Source organism: Ranitomeya variabilis, chromosome 1 (assembly GCF_051348905.1).
Source record: "Ranitomeya variabilis isolate aRanVar5 chromosome 1, aRanVar5.hap1, whole genome shotgun sequence".
In the NCBI taxonomy this organism is placed as follows: domain Eukaryota; kingdom Metazoa; phylum Chordata; class Amphibia; order Anura; family Dendrobatidae; genus Ranitomeya; species Ranitomeya variabilis.
In genome coordinates this window covers 320468026-320486374 of record NC_135232.1, presented here as the reverse complement: position 1 = coordinate 320486374, position 18349 = coordinate 320468026, and positions in this window count along the sequence as shown.

Genomic DNA, 18349 nt, shown 5'->3' with positions numbered 1-18349 from the left:
ATTTTTTGCGTGCAGAGCTGATGTTTTTAATTATACCATTTTGGTGCTGATAAGATCTTTTGATCGCCCGTTATTGCATTTTAATGCAAAGTCGAGGGAACCAAAAAAATGTAATTCTGGTGTTTTGACTTTTTTCTCACTATGCCATTTAGCGATCAGGTTAATCCTTTTTTTATTGATAGATTGGGCGTTTCTGAACACGGCAATACAAAATATGTGTAAGTTTGATTTATTTTTATTGTTTTATTTTGAATGGGGCGAAAGGGGGGTGATTTGAACTTTTATATTTTTTAGTTTTTTTACATTTTTAAAAACATTTTTTTACTTTTGCCATGCCTCAATAGTCCATAGGAGACTAGAAGCTGGCACAACTCGATCACCTCTGCTACATAGAGGCGATGTTTAGATCGCCTCTATGTAGTAGAATTGCTGACTTGCTATGAGCGCCAACCACTGGGTGGTGCTCACAGCAATCTGGCATTGACAACCATAGAAGTCTCCAGGAGACTTCGGGTTCCCATTTCGACATACCGGTGATGCACAATCACATGACACGGGTCACCCTTTGTGTGTATTTCTGGCATGATTGCTGGAAGTGCAATTTAAATGCTGCTGTCAGCGTTTGACAGCGGCATTTTAGCTAGTTAATAGCTGTGGGTGGATCGCGATTCTACCTGCAGCTATTGCGGGCACATGTCAGCTGTTCAAAACAGCTGACATGTCCTGTGAAAGATATGGGCTCACCACCGGAGCCCACATCAAAGGGAGGGATACCGACATCGGCGTGCTATTACGTCCGATGTCAGTAAGGGGTTAATGTACACTCTGCATCTTGACTAAAAAAAACCAGAAATGTAATAATTTTTGCAAATTTATTAAAAAAGAAAAACTGAAATATCACATGGTCATAAGTATTCAGACCCTTTGCTCACACTCATATTTTAGTCACATGCTGTCTATTTGCTTGTGATCCTCCTTGAGATGGTTCTACTCCTTCACTGGAGGCCAGCTGTGTTTAATTAAACTGATAGGACTTGATTTGGAAAGGCACACACCTGTCATTAAAAGACCTCACAGCTCACAGTGCATGTCAGACCAAATTAGAATCACGAGGTCAAAGGAACTGGCCAAAGAGCTCAGCTCAGAGACAGAATTACGGCAAGGAACAGGTCTGGCCAAGGTTACAGCAGAATGTCTGCAGTACTCAAGGTTCCTAAGAGCACAGTGGCCTCCATACTCCTTAAATGGAAGAAGTTTGGGACCACCCGAAGTTTTCCTAGACCTGGCCATCCAGCCAAACTGAGAGAATGGGAGAAGAGCCTTGGTGAGAGAGGTAAAAAACTCCAAGATCACTGTGGCTGAGCTCCAAAGATGCAGTAGGGAGATGGGAGAAATTTCCACAAAGTCAACTATCACTGCAACCCTCCACCAGTTGGACCTTTATGGCAGAGTGGCCCAACTGAAGCCTCTCCTCAGTGCAAGACATATGAAAGCCCGCATAGAGTTTGCTAAAAAACACATGAAGGACTCCAAGACTATGAGAAATAAGATTCTCTGGTCTGATGAGACAAATATAGACCTTTTTGGGGATAATTCTAAGCGGTATGTGTGGAAAAAATCAGGCACTGTTCATCACCAACCCAATACAATCCTGTTGTGAACTCTGTTCTCGAACTCCCTCCTGTGGTCAGGAATGGTATTTCTGTGAGTTCTGTCTGTGGGTTCCCTCTGGTGGCTGAAAGTGGAGCTGCTGGTCTGGAGGTGGCTTCCTCAGCTGCATCGTTTAAGACTGGGCTGGTTCCTCTATTTAACTCTGCTCAGATCGTTACCTGATGCCAGTTGTCAATGTATCTGTACTGGTTCAGATCTCACTTGGATCTCCTGATGACCTGTCTACTTCAGCAGAAGCTAAGTCCCTGTTAAGCTCATTTGTTGTTCATTTGTGTGCTGAATATATTTCTGAGTACCTGCTAAGTTTTGTCCAGCTGGCTATCATGATATTGTCTCGCTAGCTGGAAGCTCTGGGTTGCAGAGTAGCACCTACCGCGCCGTGAGTCGGCGCGGGGGGTTTCTTGCTCACTCTGCGTGGCTTTTTGTAGTTTTTTGTGCTGACCGCAAAGATCCCTTTATCTATCTTCTGTCTATTTAGGAAGTCGGGCCTCCTTTGTTGAAACCTGTCTCATTCCTGTGTTTGTGCCTTCCTCTTAACTCACAGTCAATATATGTGGGGGGCTGCTCTTTTCCTTTGGGGAATTTCTCTGAGGCAAGGTGAGGCTATATTTCTCTTTAGGAGTAGTTACCTCTCAGGCTGTGAAGAGTCGTCTAGGCAGAGTCAGGTACGATCCACGGCTAATTCTAGTGTGTGTGATAATAGATTAGGGCTGCGGTCAGCAGAGCTCCCACTTCCCAGAGCTTGCTCTATTTTGCAGTTTTGACTATCAGGTCATTCCCGGTGCTCCTAACCCCCAGGTCCAGCCATAACACAATCCCAACAGTGAAACATTGTGGTGGCAGCATCATGCTATGGGGGTGTTTTGAGGCTGCAGGGACAGGACCACTGGTTGTCATTGAAGGAAATATGAATGCAGCCAAGTATATAGATATCCTGGATGAAAACCTCTTCCAGAGTACTCGGGACCTCAGATTTGGCTGAAGGTTCGCCTTCCAACAAGACAATGTCCCTAAGCACACAGCTAAAATAACAAAGGAGTGGCTTCAGAACAACTCTGAGACCATTCTTGACTGGTACAGCCAGACCCCTGGAACTGGAGAGGATCTGCAAGGAAGAATGGCAGAGGATCCCCAAATCCAGGTGTGAAAAACTTGATGCATTATTCCCAAAAAGACTCATGGCTGTATTAGCTCAAAAGGGTGCTTCTACTCAATTCTGAGCAAATGGTATGAATACTCTTTACCATGTGATATTTCAGTTTTTCTTTTTTAATATATTTGCAAAAATTACTACATTTCAGGTTTTTTATCAGTCAAGATGGGGTGCAGAGTGTACATTAATGTAAAAAAAATCAACTTTATGAATTTACCAAATGGCTGCAATGAAACAAAGAGTGAAATATTTAAAGGGGTCTGAATACTTTCCGTACCTACTGTATGTGCCCTTAACCTGTAAATGTCGTTATCAGTGCTACCCAATTCTAAAGAACTTCTGACCTCTACATCAGCCACTCAAGGCTCATTCAGAAGTCAGTCATTTTTTAATAAGGAAAAAACAGTCCAAGTTTCATAAGTGTTTTTGATCAGATTTTTATCATAGTTTGGTCAGTTTTTATCATCAGCGTTTCATAATTTTTACTCATGTTCAAGAAATCCTGATTGGCTTCCTCAACCTTCTTCTATCAAACAGTCTGTAGAAATACAGACAGCTCAAGGATGGCATTTGAATTTTGTCCAATTATTTTCATGGAACTTTTGACTTGGTTTGGTGAGTTTGATCTGTGACCTTACAGTCTGCAACTGTCTTCCTTTCATAGCAGTTACACCTATGCTGTACAGTCACTTCTCCTACACTGCCTCTGGCAATTTTCTTTCTGGATTTTCAGCAACACTTCTCAACATCGTTTCCTATATTGTGACAGTGATTTCCTTGACTACCCATGTGACTGCTACAGCCAATCCCTTGCCACTAGGGTTGAGCGAAACGGGTCGATCATTTTCAAAAGTCGCCGACTTTTGGCTAAGTCGGCGTCTCATGAAACCCGATCCGACCCCTGTGCTTGTCGGCCATGCGGTACGCGACTTTCGCGCCAAAGTCGCGTTTCAATGACGCGAAAAGCGCCATTTCTCAGCCAATGAAGGTGAACGCAGAGTGTGGGCAGCGTGATGACATAGATCCTGGTCCCCACCATCTTAGAGAAGGGCATTGCAGTGATTGGCTTGCTGTCTGCGGCGTCACAGGGGCTATAAAGGGGCGTTCCCGCCGACCGCCATCTTACTGCTGCTGATCTGAGCTTAGGGAGAGGTTGCTGCCGCTTCGTCAGAAGCAGGGAGAGCGTTAGGCAGGGTCCACTAACCACCAAACCGCTTGTGCTGCAGCGATTTCCACTGTCCAACACCACCTTCGGTGTGCAGGGACTGTGGAAGCTATTTTTTTTTTTTTTTCCCCTCAGCGCTGTAGCTCATTGGGCTGCCCTAGAAGGCTCCGTGATAGCTGTATTGCTGTGTGTACGCCACTGTGGAAACCAACTGCTTTTTTCAAAGCACATATCCTCTTGTTCCTTCCTTTCTGCACAGCTATCTTTTTTGTTTGTCCACACTTTTTATTTAATTTGTGCATCAGTCCACTCCTATTGCTGCCTGCCATACCTGGCTTACATTACTGCAGGGAGATAGTAATTGTAGGACAGTTTTTTTTTTTTTTTTTTTTTTTTTTTTGTGGGAGATTAAGATTGGCATTTCTGCTACAGTGCCATCCCTGTGTGTGCCATCTCTCACTGAGTGGGCCATAGAAAGCCTATTTATTTTTTCCGTGATTTGTGTTCTAAAATCTACCTCAACACAAAAACACTACATCAATCAGTGGGAGAAAAATATTGGCCTCAGTCAGGGCTTGTGTGCCACTGCTGTGTGTGCTATCTCTCATTCAGTGGGCTATAGCAAGCCTATTTTTTTTTTTTTTTTTTAATATTATTTGGTTTCTAAAGTCTCCCTGAAAAAAAAAAAAAACCTAAAAAAACAGTGGGAGAGTAATATTGCCCTTTCAGCTTGTGTGCCAGTCTTGACTCCTGGGTGTGCCACCTCTCTCCCTCTCATTCAGTGGGCCATAGAAAGCCTATTTATTTTTTTTAAAAAATATTATTGGGTTTCTAAAGTCTCCCTGAAAAAACAAAAAATACATAAAAAAACAGTGGGAGAGTAATATTGCCCTTTCAGCTTGTGTGCCAGTCTTGACTCCTGGGTGTGCCACCTCTCTCCCTTTCATTCAGTGGGCCATAGAAAGCCTATTTATTTTTTCCGTGATTTGTGTTCTAAATTCTACCTCAACACAAAAACACTACATCAATCAGTGGGAGAAAAATATTGGCCTCAGTCAGGGCTTGTGTGCCACTGCTGTGTGTGCTATCTCTCATTCAGTGGGCTATAGCAAGCCTATTTTTTTTTTTTTTTTTTTTTTTTTTAATATTATTTGGTTTCTAAAGTCTCCCTGAAAAAAAAAAAAAAACCTAAAAAAACAGTGGGAGAGTAATATTGCCCTTTCAGCTTGTGTGCCAGTCTTGACTCCTGGGTGTGCCACCTCTCTCCCTCTCATTCAGTGGGCCATAGAAAGCCTATTTATTTTTTTTTTTTAATATTATTTGGTTTCTAATTCTCCCTGAAAAAAAAAAAAAAACCTAAAAAAACAGTGGGAGAATAATATTGCCCTTTCAGCTTGTGTGCCAGTCTTGACTCCTGGGTGTGCCACCTCTCTCCCTCTCATTCAGCGGGCCATAGAAAGCCTATTTATTTTTTTTAAAAAATATTATTGGGTTTCTAAAGTCTCCCTGAAAAAACAAAAAATACATAAAAAAACAGTGGGAGAGTAATATTGCCCTTTCAGCTTGTGTGCCAGTCTTGACTCCTGGGTGTGCCACCTCTCTCCCTTTCATTCAGTGGGCCATAGAAAGCCTATTTATTTTTTTTTTTAAATATTATTGGGTTTCTAAAGTCTCCCTGAAAAAAAAAAAAAAACCTAAAAAAACAGTGGGAGAGTAATATTGCCCTTTCAGCTTGTGTGCCAGTCTTGACTCCTGGGTGTGCCACCTCTCTCCCTCTCATTCAGTGGGCCATAGAAAGCCTATTTATTTTTTTTTTAAAATATTATTGGGTTTCTAAAGTCTCCCTGAAAAAAAAAAAAAAAACCTAAAAAAACAGTGGGAGAGTAATATTGCCCTTTCAGCTTGTGTGCCAGTCTTGACTCCTGGGTGTGCCACCTCTCTCCCTCTCATTCAGTGGGCCATAGAAAGCCTATTTATTTTTTTTTTTAAATATTATTGGGTTTCTAAAGTCTCCCTGAAAAAACAAAAAATACATAAAAAAACAGTGGGAGAGTAATATTGCCCTTTCAGCTTGTGTGCCAGTCTTGACTCCTGGGTGTGCCACCTCTCTCCCTTTCATTCAGTGGGCCATAGAAAGCCTATTTATTTTTTCCGTGATTTGTGTTCTAAATTCTACCTCAACACAAAAACACTACATCAATCAGTGGGAGAAAAATATTGGCCTCAGTCAGGGCTTGTGTGCCACTGCTGTGTGTGCTATCTCTCATTCAGTGGGCTATAGCAAGCCTATTTTTTTTTTTTTTTTTTTTTTATATTATTTGGTTTCTAAAGTCTCCCTGAAAAAAAAAAAAAAACCTAAAAAAACAGTGGGAGATTAATATTGCCCTTTCAGCTTGTGTGCCAGTCTTGACTCCTGGGTGTGCCACCTCTCTCCCTCTCATTCAGTGGGCCATAGAAAGCCTATTTATTTTTTTTTTTAAATATTATTGGGTTTCTAAAGTCTCCCTGAAAAAACAAAAAATACATAAAAAAACAGTGGGAGAGTAATATTGCCCTTTCAGCTTGTGTGCCAGTCTTGACTCCTGGGTGTGCCACCTCTCTCCCTTTCATTCAGTGGGCCATAGAAAGCCTATTTATTTTTTTTTTAAAATATTATTGGGTTTCTAAAGTCTCCCTGAAAAAAAAAAAAAAACCTAAAAAAACAGTGGGAGAGTAATATTGCCCTTTCAGCTTGTGTGCCAGTCTTGACTCCTGGGTGTGCCACCTCTCTCCCTCTCATTCAGTGGGCCATAGAAAGCCTATTTATTTTTTTTTTAAAATATTATTGGGTTTCTAAAGTCTCCCTGAAAAAACAAAAAATACATAAAAAAACAGTGGGAGAGTAATATTGCCCTCTCAGCTTGTGTGCCAGTCTTGACTCCTGGGTGTGCCACCTCTCTCTCTCTAATTGTGGGCCATAGAAAGCCTTTTTTTTTTTTTTTTTTAATATTATTTGGTTTCTAAAGTCTCCCTGAGAAAAAAAAAAAAATAAATTAGGTGGGAGATTAATATTGACATTAGTGCTTGAGTGACAGTCCTGCGTGTGTGTCATCTCTGTGATTTTGTGCCACAGAAAACAGAGTGTGTAACATTGTGCCTGATTTTCCTTGTGGTCTCACCAACCTGTTAAGGGATATTGAAATCATACTGAAGTTATAGCTCACCGTGTAAGTTGTTTGACAGCAACAAATAAAGTTACTTTGGTTAAGATTTTAAAACAATGAGGAAGTCTGGTGCAAGAGGTCGTCGTGGGCGTTCATTGTCAGCTGGTAATGATGGTAGTGGTAGAGGAGCATCAGGTGGTCGTGGGGATAAAAATATTCCACCTAAGTCTGGAGCTGTGGAGCCAGTTTCGTCGTCAGGCTACACAAGGCCTCGAACGCTCTCTTTTCTGGGAGTAGGAAAACCGCTTTTAAAGGCGGAGCAGCAACAGCAAGTTTTGGCTTACATTGCAGACTCAGCCTCTAGCTCTTTTGCCTCCTCTTCCGAAACTGGTAAATGTAAAAGCAGCGCGTCGCTTGTGGATGTTCACGGTCAGGGACAAGTCGCTTCCTTGTCCTCCTCAGCAAAAACTACAACAAGAGAGAAGGATGCAGCAGGCGACACAACGGGTCACTCCATGGAGCTCTTTACACATACCGTCCCTGGCTTAGAAAGTGAAACATTTAACAGGCCATGCCCATTACAAGTATATTCTGACATGGAGTGCACTGATGCACAGCCACAGCCAGAGTACTATGCTGCTCCTTTGACTCAGACCACCACATTGCCCTCTCAGGGTACAGATCCACAATCAGACCCTGATGAGACTATGTTGCCCCGCCACGAACGCTATACCACCGACCGACACAGTGACACAGACGAAGTTGCACACGAGCTCGAAGAGGAGGTAATAGATGACCCAGTTATTGACCCCGATTGGCAGCCATTGGGGGAACAGGGTGCAGGCGGCAGTAGTTCAGAAGCGGAGGTGGAGGAGGGGCCGCAGCAGGCATCAACATCGCAACAGGTTACATCTGCCGGGCCCGTATCTGGCCCAAAACGCGTGTCAAAGCCAAAACCTGTTGGAGCACAGCGTTGCCATCCGGTTAAAGCTCAGTCTGCAATCCCTGAAAAGGGATCCGAGTCTAGGAAGAGTGCAGTCTGGCATTTTTTTAAACAACATCCAACTGATCAGCGCAAAGTCATCTGTCAAAAATGTTCAACTAGCTTAAGCAGAGGTCAGAATCTGAAAAGTCTAAATACTAGTTGCATGCATAGACACTTAACCACCATGCATTTTCAAGCCTGGACTAACTACCAAACGTCCCTCAAGGTTGTAGCACCCTCGGCCAATGAAGCTAGTCAGCAACGCAACATCCCTTCCGTCACTGTAAGGCCACCATTTTCCGCACCACAGGCAGTATCTGTGCAGGTTTCTTTGCCAGCCAAAAGCAGTCAGGGTCAGGGAATCACCAGTTTTGTAGGAGGAAATATTGCATCTAGGGCACCGGCGGAAACAATACCGTCTCCAACCGTCTCTCAGTCTGCCATGTACACCGGCACACCCGAAAGTTCCACGATCTCCAGCTCTCCAGTCCAGCTCACCCTACATGAGACTCTGGTTAGAAAAAGGAAGTACTTATCCTCGCATCCGCGTACACAGGGTTTTAACGCCCACATAGCTAGACTAATCTCGTTAGAGATGATGCCCTACCGGTTAGTTGAAAGCGAAGCTTTCAAAGCCCTGATGGAGTACGCTGAACCACGATACGAGCTACCCAGTCGACACTTTTTTTCCAGAAAAGCCATCCCAGCCCTGCACCAGCATGTTAAACAGCGCATCGTCCATGCACTCAGGCAATCTGTGAGTACAAAGGTGCACCTGACTACAGATGCATGGACCAGTAGGCATGGCCAGGGACGTTATGTGTCCATCACGGCACACTGGGTGAATGTGGTGGATGCAGGGTCCACAGGCGACATCAATTTAGGGACAGTTGTGCCTAGCCCACGGTCTAGGAAACAGTTGGCTGTAGGCGTTCGCACCCCCTCCTCCTCCTCCTCCTCGTCCTCCTGCAGAAGCTACAGCTCTTCCACAGAACGCAGTCTGCCAACCACTCCATCGGCAGATGACACTGTTGCACACCAGTTGTCCCATTATGGGCCAGCTACTGCCAAGCGTCAGCAGGCTGTATTGGCTATGAAGTGCTTGGGCGACAATAGACACACCGCGGAAGTTCTGTCCGAGTTCTTGCAACAAGAAACGCAGTCGTGGCTGGGCACAGTAGATCTTGAGGCAGGCAAGGTAGTGAGTGATAACGGAAGGAATTTCATGGCTGCCATCTCCCTTTCCCAACTGAAACACATTCCTTGCCTGGCTCACACCTTAAACCTGGTGGTGCAGTGCTTATTGAAAACTTATCCTGGGTTCTCCGACCTGCTCCTCAAAGTGCGTGCACTTTGCTCACATATCCGACGTTCGCCTGTACACGCCAGCCGTATGCAGACCTATCAGCGGTCTTTGAACCTTCCCCAGCATCGCCTAATCATAGACGTTGCAACAAGGTGGAACTCAACACTGCACATGCTTCAGAGACTGTGCGAACAGAGGCGTGCTGTTATTTATTTGTGGGAGGATACACGGGCAGGCAGTAGGATGGCAGACATGGAGTTGTCAGGTGTGCAGTGGTCTAAGATACAAGACATGTGTCAAGTCCTTCAGTGCTTTGAGGAATGCACACGGCTGGTTAGTGCAGACAACGCCGTAATAAGCATGAGCATCCCCCTAATGCGTCTGCTGATGCAAAGTTTGACGCACATAAAGGAGCAGGCGTCTGCACCAGAGGAAGAGGAAAGCCTTGATGACAGTCAGCCATTGTCTGGTCAGGGCAGTGTACAGGACGAGGTAGCGGGCGAAGAGGAGGTGGAGGACGAGGAGGATGATGGGGATGAGTATATTTTTAATGCCGAACCTTTCCCGGGGGCACAGGAATTTGGTTGCGTGTCACGGCCGGGTTCTGGTTTTTTGAGGGACACAAGTGACGTAGATTTGCCTGCAACTGCCCCTCAACCAATCACAACCGGAGATTTGACAACTGGAACTTTGGCCCACATGGCGGATTATGCCTTACGTATCCTAAAAAGGGACACACGCATTACGAAAATGATGAACGATGACGATTACTGGTTGGCCTGCCTCCTTGATCCACGCTATAAAGGCAAATTGCAAAATATTATGCCACATGAGAACTTGGAACTAATATTAGCAACCAAACAATCAACTCTTGTTGACCGTTTGCTTCAGGCATTCCCAGCACACAGCGCACGTGATCGTTCTCACACGAGCTCCAGGGGGCAGCAGACTAGGAGTGTTAGGGGTGCACACATCAGAAGTGGCATTGGACAGAGGGGTTTTCTGACCAGGTTGTGGAGTGATTTTGCTATGACCGCAGACAGGACAGGTACTGCTGCATCAATTGAAAGTGACAGGAGACAACATTTGTCCAGTATGGTTACTAACTATTTTTCATCCCTTATCGATGTTCTCCCTCAACCGTCATTCCCATTTGATTACTGGGCCTCCAAATTAGACACCTGGCCAGAATTGGCAGAATATGCATTGCAGGAGCTTGCTTGCCCGGCAGCAAGTGTCCTATCAGAAAGAGTATTCAGTGCTGCAGGTTCAATATTAACCGAAAAAAGGACTCGTCTGGCTACCCAAAATGTTGACGATCTAACATTCATTAAAATGAACCACAACTGGATTTCGAAATCTTTTGCCCCACCTTGCCCGGCCGACACCTAGCTTTCCTATGAAAAGCTCTTGCCTGTGAATTACTTTTCTAATGTCTAATTTGCTGCAGCTGATTGTACAGCATACGACATGTTTACACCTCCCTAAATGGCAAAACTCCCCACACGGGGCCGTGGTATCGCGACTTGGCGCAAGCACCCGTGAGACTGCTGTTTGTCTGAAGAGGTGGGTGTGCTCGCTTTTGGTTGACGGCATTGCTACTGGGTCCCTCATAGTACAATGTAGTGTCTCTGGCGGTGGTGGTGCGCACCCAACGTCAGACACACCGTTGTAACATGAGGGGCCCTGGGGCGGTCCCGCCGGCCTCAAGAGAGTTCCCCCCTACCCCAGCTCAAAATGTGCTCTACCACGTGCAAAATTATGTCGCACAGCTCCACCAATCTTTAGTCTATTCGCTGACATCATTCAATGTCTGGCACTGACAATACAAATTTGTAGACATCTATGATGCAACTTAAAGTAGTCTGTGTCTGTGTCCTATATTGGCACCATTAAATAGTTACTGCCAAATTACTATGTCAGAAACTCAGTAGATGAGCCCACCCCTGTACCTAAGTATGCCACCTTTTTTTTTTGTTTTGGTTGTTTTGCGAGACATTAACATCTATTTATATTTTGGGAGTACTGGGACAGACACTCCTTGCACTACTCCTCCACTCACCACCAAGCTGCCTGTGTATCCATGTAACCGCTGTAAAACTGCCATGAGCCTATTGTTTGTTATTTTAGGCCTTTGATAGCCTGTCTGCGGCCCCTACTTGCAATACTCCTCCACTGACCACCAAGCTGCCTGCCCGTGTATCCATGTAACCGCTGTGAAACTGCCATGAGCCTATTGTTTGTTATTTTAGGCCTTTGATAGCCTGTCTGCGGTCCCTACTTTAAATACTCCTCCACTGACCAGACCACTGCTGCCCGTGTACCCCTGGAACCAATTATAAAGTGCCTACAGCCAGCCCATTTTTTTATGTTAGGCCTTTGAAGCCTGTCTGCGGTCCCTACTTGCAATACTCCTCCACTGACCACAATGCTGCCTGGAGTGCCTGCCTGTGTATCCATGTAACCGATGTAAAACTGCCATGACTGCCTACTGTTTGTTATTTTAGGCCTTTGATAGCCTGTCTGCAGCCCCTACTTGCAATACTCCTCCACTGACCACCAAGCTGCCTGCCCGTGTATCCATGTAACCGCTGTGAAACTGCCATGAGCCTATTGTTTGTTATGTTAGGCCTTTGATAGCCTGTCTGCGGTCCCTACTTTAAATACTCCTCCACTGACCAGACCACTGCTGCCCGTGTACCCCTGGAACCAATTATAAAGTGCCTACAGCCAGCCCATTTTCTTATGTTAGGCCTTTGAAGCCTGTCTGCGGTCCCTACTTTAAATACTCCTCCACTGACCACCAAGCTGCCTGCCCGTGTATCCATGTAACCGCTGTAAAACTGCCATGAGCCTATTGTTTGTTATTTTAGGCCTTTGATAGCCTGTCTGCGGCCCCTACTTGCAATACTCCTCCACTGACCACAATGCTGCCTGGAGTGCCTGCCTGTGTATCCATGTAACCGATGTAAAACTGCCATGACTGCCTACTGTTTGTTATTTTAGGCCTTTGATAGCCTGTCTGCAGCCCCTACTTGCAATACTCCTCCACTGACCACCAAGCTGCCTGCCCGTGTATCCATGTAACCGCTGTGAAACTGCCATGAGCCTATTGTTTGTTATGTTAGGCCTTTGATAGCCTGTCTGCGGTCCCTACTTTAAATACTCCTCCACTGACCAGACCACTGCTGCCCGTGTACCCCTGGAACCAATTATAAAGTGCCTACAGCCAGCCCATTTTCTTATGTTAGGCCTTTGAAGCCTGTCTGCGGTCCCTACTTTAAATACTCCTCCACTGACCACCAAGCTGCCTGCCCGTGTATCCATGTAACCGCTGTAAAACTGCCATGAGCCTATTGTTTGTTATTTTAGGCCTTTGATAGCCTGTCTGCGGCCCCTACTTGCAATACTCCTCCACTGACCACAATGCTGCCTGGAGTGCCTGCCTGTGTATCCATGTAACCGATGTAAAACTGCCATGACTGCCTACTGTTTGTTATTTTAGGCCTTTGATAGCCTGTCTGCAGCCCCTACTTGCAATACTCCTCCACTGACCACCAAGCTGCCTGCCCGTGTATCCATGTAACCGCTGTGAAACTGCCATGAGCCTATTGTTTGTTATGTTAGGCCTTTGATAGCCTGTCTGCGGTCCCTACTTTAAATACTCCTCCACTGACCAGACCACTGCTGCCCGTGTACCCCTGGAACCAATTATAAAGTGCCTACAGCCAGCCCATTTTCTTATGTTAGGCCTTTGAAGCCTGTCTGCGGTCCCTACTTTAAATACTCCTCCACTGACCACCAAGCTGCCTGCCCGTGTATCCATGTAACCGCTGTAAAACTGCCATGAGCCTATTGTTTGTTATTTTAGGCCTTTGATAGCCTGTCTGCGGCCCCTACTTGCAATACTCCTCCACTGACCACAATGCTGCCTGGAGTGCCTGCCTGTGTATCCATGTAACCGATGTAAAACTGCCATGACTGCCTACTGTTTGTTATTTTAGGCCTTTGATAGCCTGTCTGCAGCCCCTACTTGCAATACTCCTCCACTGACCACCAAGCTGCCTGCCCGTGTATCCATGTAACCGCTGTGAAACTGCCATGAGCCTATTGTTTGTTATGTTAGGCCTTTGATAGCCTGTCTGCGGTCCCTACTTTAAATACTCCTCCACTGACCAGACCACTGCTGCCCGTGTACCCCTGGAACCAATTATAAAGTGCCTACAGCCAGCCCATTTTCTTATGTTAGGCCTTTGAAGCCTGTCTGCGGTCCCTACTTTAAATACTCCTCCACTGACCACCAAGCTGCCTGCCCGTGTATCCATGTAACCGCTGTAAAACTGCCATGAGCCTATTGTTTGTTATTTTAGGCCTTTGATAGCCTGTCTGCGGCCCCTACTTGCAATACTCCTCCACTGACCACAATGCTGCCTGGAGTGCCTGCCTGTGTATCCATGTAACCGATGTAAAACTGCCATGACTGCCTACTGTTTGTTATTTTAGGCCTTTGATAGCCTGTCTGCAGCCCCTACTTGCAATACTCCTCCACTGACCACCAAGCTGCCTGCCCGTGTATCCATGTAACCGCTGTGAAACTGCCATGAGCCTATTGTTTGTTATGTTAGGCCTTTGATAGCCTGTCTGCGGTCCCTACTTTAAATACTCCTCCACTGACCAGACCACTGCTGCCCGTGTACCCCTGGAACCAATTATAAAGTGCCTACAGCCAGCCCATTTTCTTATGTTAGGCCTTTGAAGCCTGTCTGCGGTCCCTACTTTAAATACTCCTCCACTGACCACCAAGCTGCCTGCCCGTGTATCCATGTAACCGCTGTAAAACTGCCATGAGCCTATTGTTTGTTATTTTAGGCCTTTGATAGCCTGTCTGCGGCCCCTACTTGCAATACTCCTCCACTGACCACAATGCTGCCTGGAGTGCCTGCCTGTGTATCCATGTAACCGATGTAAAACTGCCATGACTGCCTACTGTTTGTTATTTTAGGCCTTTGATAGCCTGTCTGCAGCCCCTACTTGCAATACTCCTCCACTGACCACACCAATGCTGCCCGTGTACCCCTGGAACCTATTTAAAAGTTCATAGAGCCTAGTTATATATTTTATTTACTATTAATAAGGCCATGATGGACTACGCTGTACCACGCTACAAGCTAACCAGTCGACACTTCTTTTGCGAGAAAAGCCATCCCAACCCTCCACCAGCATGTAGAAGACCGCATTGTCCATGCACTCTGGCAATCTGTGAGTACAAAGGTGCACCTGACAACAGACGCATGGACCTGTAGGCATGGCCACGGAAGATTACGTGTCCATTACGGCGCAATGGGTTAATGTGGTGGATGCATGGTCCACAGGGGACAGCCTACTAAGTCTGTCTGCAGTCCCTAATTCAAATTGTCCTCCACTGTCTAAATCGGAACTTCCACCTTCTGGCTTTCGGCCTATAGTATCAGAAATTAAACTGCATTTGGCCTTCAACTTTGGTTAGGGCCTACTAACGGCTTCTGCCCCTCCCTGGTGTTGCCCTCAACTAAATAAAGCTGAGCTTCAACCTTCTGCTCCAAATTACCATTTTGAAAAATGCAATAGGCTTTTCAGGCCTACTAAAGGTGTCTGTCTGTGTGCCCCTCCCTGGTGTTGTCCTCAACTAAATAAAGCTGAGCTTCAACCTTCCGGCTCTCATTATGTGGTTTAAAAAAAAAAATGGTGGTTAGGGCCTACTAACGGCTTCTGCCCCTCCCTGGTGTTGTCCTCAACTAAATAAAGCTGAGCTTCAACCTTCCGGCTCTCATTATGTGGTTTTAAAAAAAAAATGGTGGTTAGGGCCTACTAACGGCTTCTGCCCCTCCCTGGTGTTGCCCTCAACTAAATAAAGCTGAGCTTCAACCTTCTGCTCCAAATTACCATTTTGAAAAATGCAATAGGCTTTTCAGGCCTACAAAAGGTGTCTGTCTGTGTGCCCCTCCCTGGTGTTGTCCTCAACTAAATAAAGCTGAGCTTCAACCTTCCGGCTCTCATTATGTGGTTTTAAAAAAAAAAATGGTGGTTAGGGCCTACTAACGGCTTCTGCCCCTCCCTGGTGTTGTCCTCAACTAAATAAAGCTGAGCTTCAACCTTCCGGCTCTCATTATGTGGTTTTAAAAAAAAAAATGGTGGTTAGGGCCTACTAACGGCTTCTGCCCCTCCCTGGTGTTGTCCTCAACTAAATAAAGCTGAGCTTCAACCTTCCGGCTCTCATTATGTGGTTTTAAAAAAAAAATGGTGGTTAGGGCCTACTAACGGCTTCTGCCCCTCCCTGGTGTTGCCCTCAACTAAATAAAGCTGAGCTTCAACCTTCTGCTCCAAATTACCATTTTGAAAAATGCAATAGGCTTTTCAGGCCTACTAAAGGTGTCTGTCTGTGTGCCCCTCCCTGGTGTTGTCCTCAACTAAATAAAGCTGAGCTTCAACCTTCCGGCTCTCATTATGTGGTTTAAAAAAAAAAAATGGTGGTTAGGGCCTACTAACGGCTTCTGCCCCTCCCTGGTGTTGTCCTCAACTAAATAAAGCTGAGCTTCAACCTTCCGGCTCTCATTATGTGGTTTTAAAAAAAAAATGGTGGTTAGGGCCTACTAACGGCTTCTGCCCCTCCCTGGTGTTGCCCTCAACTAAATAAAGCTGAGCTTCAACCTTCTGCTCCAAATTACCATTTTGAAAAATGCAATAGGCTTTTCAGGCCTACTAAAGGTGTCTGTCTGTGTGCCCCTCCCTGGTGTTGTCCTCAACTAAATAAAGCTGAGCTTCAACCTTCCGGCTCTCATTATGTGGTTTAAAAAAAAAAAATGGTGGTTAGGGCCTACTAACGGCTTCTGCCCCTCCCTGGTGTTGTCCTCAACTAAATAAAGCTGAGCTTCAACCTTCCGGCTCTCATTATGTGGTTTTAAAAAAAAAATGGTGGTTAGGGCCTACTAACGGCTTCTGCCCCTCCCTGGTGTTGCCCTCAACTAAATAAAGCTGAGCTTCAACCTTCTGCTCCAAATTACCATTTTGAAAAATGCAATAGGCTTTTCAGGCCTACTAAAGGTGTCTGTCTGTGTGCCCCTCCCTGGTGTTGTCCTCAACTAAATAAAGCTGAGCTTCAACCTTCCGGCTCTCATTATGTGGTTTAAAAAAAAAAAATGGTGGTTAGGGCCTACTAACGGCTTCTGCCCCTCCCTGGTGTTGCCCTCAAGTAAATAAAGCTGAGCTTCAACCTTCTGCTCCAAATTACCATTTTAAAAAATGCAATAGGCTTTTCCGGCCTACTAAAGGTGTCTGCCCCTCCCTGGTGTTGTCCTCAACTGAACAAAGCTGAGCTTCCACATTCTGGCTTTCGCCCTATACTATCAGATATTAAACTGCATTTGGCCTACTAGTGTGGTTAGGCCCTTGAAACAGTGTCTGCTGCTCTTGGGTTTGCTACTCCACTGAACAAAGCAATGCCGCCTGTTTAGTCCTGTTACCAATTTTGAACTGCATGTAGCCTACTTTATTCTTTGGCCCTATATCTGTTTCCTCCTCATCCTGCCCATTGCCCAGCCACTGCTAAATGAGTCTGCTGGTACATTGACCTAGACCACTACATTCCCCTTGTACTCTACACAGCCAGAATCTGTCCCTGCTGAAAGTAAGGTTCCCCTTCCCGCATGTTATACCACCTTACACAGGGACAAAGAGGAAGGTGCAGATGAAAGTGCAGGTTCCTTCATCAGGTGGGGGGGCATACTCGTTGGCGACGTCACTGGCACAGGGCCCCTCAGAGTACGCAAAAGTGTCGCTGCTGGTGGGAGGCGCCCCCGCCATGCAAACACACCGCCGTACTTTGAGGGGCCCTGTGCCAGTGGCAATGCGAACGAGTGGGCCCCCCCCCTGCTTGCTCAGGATCACAGCACTTGCAACTTTTAAATACTTACCTTTCCCTGCAACACCGCCGTGACGTAGTCCGCATTTCCTGGGCCCACGAAAAACTTGAGCCAGCCCTACTCCCCCCACAACTTTCACCCAATTCCCTATGCCCAACTATTATTATACAGTTAATTAAGATTGGCAAGCTTCAGAAACAAGAATGGATGTTTTTGGCATTAAAATGGGCACTGTAGGTGTTTTCCTGGCCTCCACTCACTGCCGACTATGCTTCCCCATTGACTTGCATTGGGTTTCGTGTTTCGGTCGATCCCCGACTTTTAGCGATAATCGGCCGACTGCACTCGACTCGACTCTGGACAAAATCGGGTTTCCCAAAACCCTACTCGATCTTAAAAAAATGAAAGTCGCTCAACCCTACTTGCCACAATTGTGTATCACTGAGGCCAGTAATTGCTTTCAGTGGTTATGCGCTAAATGGGTAGTATGAGACATCGTCATTCAAGAACAATACACATGACCAGTGGGATCCTGCGGAACTAGACCACAAGCAATTCATCATTCATAATCTTGGAAAACCCTCACTCGGCTTCCCATATAGCTGTATGTATTTATGTAGCTCTAATGTCTCAGGTTAGTTTGGTTATGTTTTCTGCTTTTAATGTATTCCTGTTTAACCATGTAACTGTCATTTTCAGAGCTGTCCATTTATATAGACAACATTGGCTGCCTGATAATATAACTGGCTCCACAGAGTTTGTATTGTTGGGCATAATAAATAATCCATCCAGGCAATATCTTCTTTTTGTAGTCTTTTGTGTTATCTACATCATGACAGTAATTGTTAATCTCACTGTGATTACTTTGATCTGGCAAGATTCCCATCTTCATAAACCAATGTACTTTTTCCTGGCAAATCTGGCTTTCATTGAAATTCTCTACACTACAGCAATCACACCTAATAGCCTAAAAAGTTTTCTTCAGGAGGACAGAACAATTTCTTTTATTGGTTGTTTCACTCAGATAT